We start from the raw sequence: 7,163 nt of genomic DNA, 5'->3' as shown, positions 1-7,163 counted from the left end.
CCAACTCCTGAAGTGGAGAACTTGATACCTCCAATCCGTAAGCATACTTATGCTCCTGATATTGAACCGTCTTCCTTGATCCATGAAGAAGCTGTTTTCCAAGCTTTAATGGGAATCGACTGGACCACTGTTGATTTCCAGCCAATGGGTAGAGGTGAGGAAACTGAAGCGGACGATGACGAGGAGCAGGCTTGAACCGGAGGCCGGTTTGGATGGCTATCTTTGGCCTCTTTCCACAATAACAATGATCTTATTCGGGCACCGTGTTGCCTTGTAATAGGATAGTTAATACTTTTGTCTTGAATATGCCTTCGTGCATAAGTACTGAAGCTTTTGTTTGAAAACCTCAACTCATATTTCCTGCAATCAGAAAAATTTGAACTTCGGTGGCGGTTATACCGCCAGCTGGTTTATGATCTTGTTTATGTGTATCAGTAATAAAATAGATGATACAAAATACCTGCCATGTCTGGGCATGAAGCTGGCTTAGCCAAGCTTTGAAGCGAAGGTTTTGTAAACCATTGTCGTAAACACGGGGGGGGGGGGGGACAGCTCCCGTATAAACCGTACTGGGTCAATACGAACCTCCATGATGTTCACAGGAAAAGGTAAACCGGGCATACTACTCCAGATTAAAACAAAATCAAATCCATCGGTTGAACCGAAAAAAGGTGTTTGTTGACATAAAAAGAAATCCAACAAAGACAAAGAACAAACAAGCCATGAAAATAACATGGAAGCAAAGGCAATGAGAAAAACCGTTTGCAAAAATATGCTATACTGAGCTGATCAGATGGCGTTACCATGGTCGGACAGGACCAAGGCCTCCAATAGGAGTGACAATGATTCAAGTCAGCCAGGTCCCCAAATGATTCGTGGCATATATGCCAGATCAAGAGGCGTGGCAATGGTTCGGGTTCAACCAAGCCCCCAAGTGATTTTGTGGCCTTAGGCCGATCAATAGGCGTGACTGGTTCAGACGTGACCATGTCCCCAAGTGATCTGGTGGCTGTCGCCTATCAAGAGGTGTCGTGTTGGTTCGGACACGACCAAGGCCCCAAGTGATATATTAAAGTAAATGTCAAGGGGTAAACCGGAGGCCGCTTTAAAAACAGAATCGCTCCATGTAACCACGCATGATAAGAAAGACAGAGACCCCGCTTTAGCTGAGGCTCCGGTTTTATTATATCAAACATAATATATACATTGTTGTGATATATACATAGATAGAGCCTATGGCTCAAGTATAGTAAGGCCGAAGATGAGCTATATTCCACGGCCTGTTGGTCTCCTCTTCTGATGTACGTGAGTCTTTATGCTCTCGAATATCAATCAGATAGTACGACCCGTTGTGCAGATTCTTGCTGACCACAAAAGGTCCCTCCCAAGGCGGGGATAACTTGTGCATATCTATCTGGTCTTGGATGAGTTGAAGCACCAGATCTCCTTCCTGAAAAGTTCTGGTTCTAACCCGGCGACTGTGATAGCGACGAAGATCTTGTTGGTAAATCGCCGAACGGGCAGCCGCTATGTCACGCTCCTCGTCCAATAGGTCCAAAGCATCTTGCCGTGCTGTCTCATTGTCCGCTTCAACATAAGCTGCCACACGGGGTGAATCGTGCCGGATATCACTAGGGAGAACTGCCTCTGCTCCGTAGACCATGAAAAATGGTGTGTATCCTGTGGACCGGTTTGGCGTAGTATTGATGCTCCATAACACAGATGGTAGCTTCTCAACCCAACATCCTGGTGTTCTTTCTAATGGGACCATAAGCCGGGGTTTGATGCCTCGCAAGATTTCTTGATTAGCTCGTTCTGCCTGTCCATTGGACTGGGGGTGTGCCACTGACGACACATCAAGTCGGATGTGTTCACGTTCATAGAACTCCTTCATAGCGCCCTTTTTGATGAACTTCACCGCTGTTGCTGCATCACACTTGCTGACAGGCTCCGCTTCAACCCACTTGGTAAATTTGTCAACTGCCACCAAAAGGTGGGTTTTCTTATCCTTGGATCTTTTAAAAGGCCCAACCATATCCAGCCCCCAAGTTGCAAACGGCCACGTTATTGGGATCATCCTCAATTCTTGAGCCGACACATAAGCACACCTTGAAAATTTCTGACATCCATCACACCGTTTAACCAAGTCCTCTGCATCAGCATGCGCTGTCAACCAGTAGAACCCGTGACGAAACGCCTTTGCCACCAGAGACTTTGAACCGGCATGGTGTCCACAATCCCCTTCATGGATTTCTCTTAAGATTTCACAGCCCTCCTCAGGAGAAACACAACGTTGAAATGCCACTGACACACTACAATGATGCAATTCACCATTGACAATCGTCATAGATTTGGATCGCCGGACTATCTGCCTGGCCAGAGTCTCATCCTCTGGTAGCTCCCCCCAGTTCATGTACGCAAGAAAAGGAACTGTCCAATCCGGAATAGCATGCAGTGCTGCCACTAATTGAGCCTCCGGATCAGGAATAGCCAAATCCGCTTCACCTGGGAGCTGGACTGACGGGTTATGCAATACGTCCAGAAAGACATTAGGCGGGACCGGTTTGCGCTGAGAACCCAACCGGCTTAAGGCGTCCGCCGCTTCATTCTTCCGACGGTCCACATGATCCACTTGATAACCCTTGAAGAAACCCGCAATATTATCCACTTCTCGATGATATGCAGCCATGAGCGGGTCCTTAGAATCCCAAGTACCAGACACCTGTTGAGCCACAAGGTCCGAGTCACCGAAGCACTTAACCCGGCTTAAGTTCATTTCTTTAGCCATCCGGAGACCATGGAGCAAGGCCTCGTATTCAGCTGCATTATTAGTACAAGGGAACATTAAGCGGAGAACATAACAAAACTTATCACCTCGCGGGGAAGTTAATACGACTCCAGCCCCCGAGCCTTCCAGTTGCCTGGATCCATCAAAATGAATAGTCCAATATGTGTGATCCGGCTTTTCCTCTGGTGCTTGTAACTCCGTCCAGTCATTGATGAAATCAACAAGTGCTTGAGACTTCACCGCTGTCCGAGGTACATACTTCAGTCCGTGTGGCCCAAGCTCTATAGCCCACTTGGCAATCCGGCCAGTCGCCTCCCGATTCTGTATGATATCACCCAAGGGAGATGAACTGACCACTGTGATGGGGTGCCCTTGAAAATACTGCTTCAACTTTCGAATGGCCATGAAAACACCATAAACTAGCTTCTGCCAATGCGGATACCTTTGCTTGGACTCAATAAGCACCTCGCTGATATAATAAACCGGCCGCTGAACCGGATATTCCTTGCCTGCCTCCTTGCGTTCTACCACAATAGCCACACTAACTGCCCGAGCATTGGCTGCCACATATAGTAATAACAGCTCCTTGTCGACCGGAGCTGCAAGAACAGGCAGATTGGCTAACTGCCGCTTCAAGTCCTCAAATGCTTCATCAGCAGCCGGACTCCAGACAAAATGATCTGTCTTTCTCAGCATTTGGTACAAAGGGATGGCCTTCTCTCCGAGGCGGCTGATAAACCGGCTCAGTGCGGCGATTCGGCCCGCCAAACGCTGAACATCATTGATGCACTTCGGTTTAGCCAGGGAAGTGATAGCTATAATCTTCTCCGGATTAGCCTCAATTCCTCTGTTAGACACCAGGAAGCCCAGTAACTTGCCTGCCAGAACACCAAAGACACACTTGGCCGGATTAAGCATCATCTTATAAACTCGCAAGTTGTCAAACGTTTCCTTCAAATCATCCACCAGCGTCTCCTTCTTCCTTGACTTTACTACAATATCATCCACATAGGCGTGCATATTGCGGCCGATCTGGTCATGCAGGCAATTCTGTACACACCGTTGATAAGTGGCTTGGGCACTCTTGAGCCCGAAGGGCATAGATACATAGCAGAAGGCTCCAAAGGGAGTAATAAACGTTGTCTTCTCCTGGTCCTTAACCGCCATTTTGATCTGATGATATCCAGAATATGCATCCAAAAAACTCAAAAGCTCACAACCCGCCGTGGCATCAATGATCTGGTCAATGCGGGGGAGGGCAAAAGGATCCGCTGGACAAGCTTTGTTAAGATCTGTGTAATCTATACACATACGCCAAGTGCCGTTTGTCTTAAGGACTAGCACCGGATTAGCAAGCCACTCTGGATGAAACACCTCAATGATAAAGCCAGCTGCCAAAAGCCTGGCCACCTCCTCTCCAATGGCCTTGCGCCTTTCTTCATTAAACCGGCGGAGGAATTGTTTCACCGGTTTAAACTTGGGATCCACATCAAGAGTGTGCTCAGCGAGTTCCCTCGGTACACCTGGCATGTCGGACGGTTTCCATGCAAAAATGTCCCGATTCTCATGGATGAACTCGATGAGCGCGCTTTCCTATTTGGGATCCAGATTGGCACTGATAGTGAACTGCTTGGACAAATCGCCGGGCACGAAGTCAACAAGCTTAGTCTCAGCTGCCGATTTGAACTTCAGATCCGAGTCATGCTCTGTAGTTGGCTTCTTCAAAGGGGTCATATCCGCCGGATCAACATTGTCCTTATAGTACTTCAACTCCTCCGTGGCACAGACCGACTCTGCATAAGCCGCATCACCTTCCTCACATTCCAAAGCGACCTTTCAGCTCCCATGAACCGTAATTGTCCCCTTGTAACCCGACATCTTGAGCTGCAAGTAGATATAACAAGGCCGCGCCATGAACTTGGCATAAGCCGGCCGGCCGAACAAGGCATGCTACGGGCTCCGGATCTTCACCACCTCAAAGGTTAGCTTTTCCGATCGGGAATCGTGATCGTCCCCAAAAGCCACATCCAGGGCTATTTTACCAACAGGATACGCAGATTTGCCAGGCACCACACCATGGAACGCCGTATTGGACGGTCTGAGATCCTTGTCTGTTAGACCCATGCGGCGGAATGTCTCATAATATAGTATGTTAATACTGCTCCCGCCGTCCATGAGTACCTTGGTGAATTTATAGCCCCCCACCTGAGGGTCTACCACCAATGCTAGCTGGCCCGGATTATCAACCCGGGGAGGGTGATCCTCTCTGCTCCACACGATAGGCTGCTCTGACCAGCGCAAGTAACGTGGCAAGGCCGGTTCAACAGAATTTATCGCTCGCTTGTGGAGCTTTCGGTCGCGTTTATCCAAGCTAGTTGTGAAAACATGATACTGCCCATTGTTCAACTGTTTTGGCTGACTCTGATAACCCGACTGCTGCTGCTGGTGGTGCTGGCTGTTCTGATTATTCTGGTTGCTGTGACTGCCCTGATTGAGACCTGAACCTGAAGCTCCGTCATAACCCGGTCCATGGAAACCGGATCCTGAACCGCCACCTGACCCGTGGTCATACCGGAAGGCATTAGAGTTTTTAAACTCCTGCATAATATAACAATCCTTCCAAAGGTGGTTAGCTGGCGACTCCTTCGTCCCATGCTTCGGGCAAGGCTGGTTCAACAAATAATTCAAACGGCTTGCGTTAGGATTGGGAGCCCCATTACGATTTGCCGCTTTACCTCTGCGCCGCTGCCCCCGGTCCTGTGCATTAGCGTTGGCCACAAAGTCCATGCTGCCATCCTCTTTGCGCCGGCCTCCGTTTCCATGACCCGCCTGCTTGTGCTGTTGCCCCTTGGAGTTGCTATTCTTCTTTCCCGTCCCTGCTTCATCATCATCAGACTCGGGATCCTTGGTACTATCTGAATCAACATACTTCACTAGAGCGGCCATGAGGGTTCCCATGTCATGACAGAACCGCTTCATGCACCGTAATTTAAATTTCAAGGGCCTAAACCGGCAATTTCCTTCCAGGGTTAAGATCGCAATGTCAGCATTTATCCTATCAGACGAGTGCAAAATTTCCGAAACGCGGCGCACCCAATGGGTCGTTGACTCTCCTTCCTCTTGGACACAAGCCACCAGGTCTACTATGGACTTGGGCTGCTTACATGTATCTTTGAAATTCTGGATAAACCGGGCCCGCAATTGGGCCCATGAGCTGATGGAATTGGGCGGTAGGCTCTTCAACCAAGTACAAGCCGTGCCTTCAAGCATCATGGTGAAGTATTTTGCACATGCGGTCTCATCCACGTCCAGCATCTCCATGGCCATCTCATAACTCTCTACCCACGCTTCAGGGGATAAATCAGCGGTGTAATTCGGCACCTTGCGCAGACCCTTGAAATCTTTGGGCAGGCGCACATTGCGTAAAGCGGGGGTTAAACAAGGCACTCCCACAGCGGATGCGACTCCTGGTCCGACGCAGGTGGTATGGCGAACCGGTATAAGTTGCCCCGCATCATTCTGTGCTGCTAACTCGGCCTCCCTTCATGCCCGGGCCTGGTCCACCACATCCTGAGCATCGTGAATACCACCTGCCGGGTTATTGCCACGGGCCGCTTCACGATCTCGCGCATTGCTTGATACGGCCGGTTCATCCATGCGCCTGCTATAGCTCCGGCTTGGACAGGGAGTAGAGTGAATCCGATCCCGGCTGTACGAATATGCCTCCTGCTGAATCAGCGCGGTCCGGAGAAGCTCCCTAACCTGGCACGTCTCTATCGCTTGCGGAGAGTCCCCTTCGACTGGGATGGCCTCTAATCGCGCGGCGGCTGCAACAAGGTTATCCATAGGGTTAGAATAATGACCCGGGGGTGTCTGGACCGGCGGAGGAACCACAATGTCCTGTCGAGGAGGCTCCATTAGGCGAGGTTGGACCGTCGCCCCTGGTCCTGGCCCTCAATCCGGTTTGCCTCCAAGCGCTGCGGCGGATTACTGGGTCCAGCTCCTGGAGTGGGAAAGAGATTTCGAGGGTCAATCCCTACCGGCAGGCGTGATCTGTGCTTCCGCTTCAAAACCTCTTGTGACGCGTTCTGGTCAAGCATGAGTTTATAGGCCAGGGCGTCTAAAGCGGCCCGCTCTGCAGCCATCCTGTCCTTTTCTGCTGCCAGATCCGCTTTGGCTTGCACGATCTGCTCTCTTACTTTTGCAATCTCAGCATCATGGGCCTCCTGATCCGCCGGGTTGGCCTCTGCCATAAGCGCGGCTAGTGAATCAAACAGATTAGATAGAACTTGAACCGGCGGGCGCACAAGGCCTCCTGCCCCTGCTGCCGCTGCCGCTGCTGATCCGGAGAACACTGCTGCTGCGGTCGAGGAGT

Source organism: Triticum aestivum, chromosome 5B (genome assembly GCF_018294505.1).
Source record: "Triticum aestivum cultivar Chinese Spring chromosome 5B, IWGSC CS RefSeq v2.1, whole genome shotgun sequence".
Classification (NCBI taxonomy): Eukaryota; Viridiplantae; Streptophyta; class Magnoliopsida; order Poales; family Poaceae; genus Triticum; species Triticum aestivum.
Note: the sequence above shows the minus strand (reverse complement) of the source record.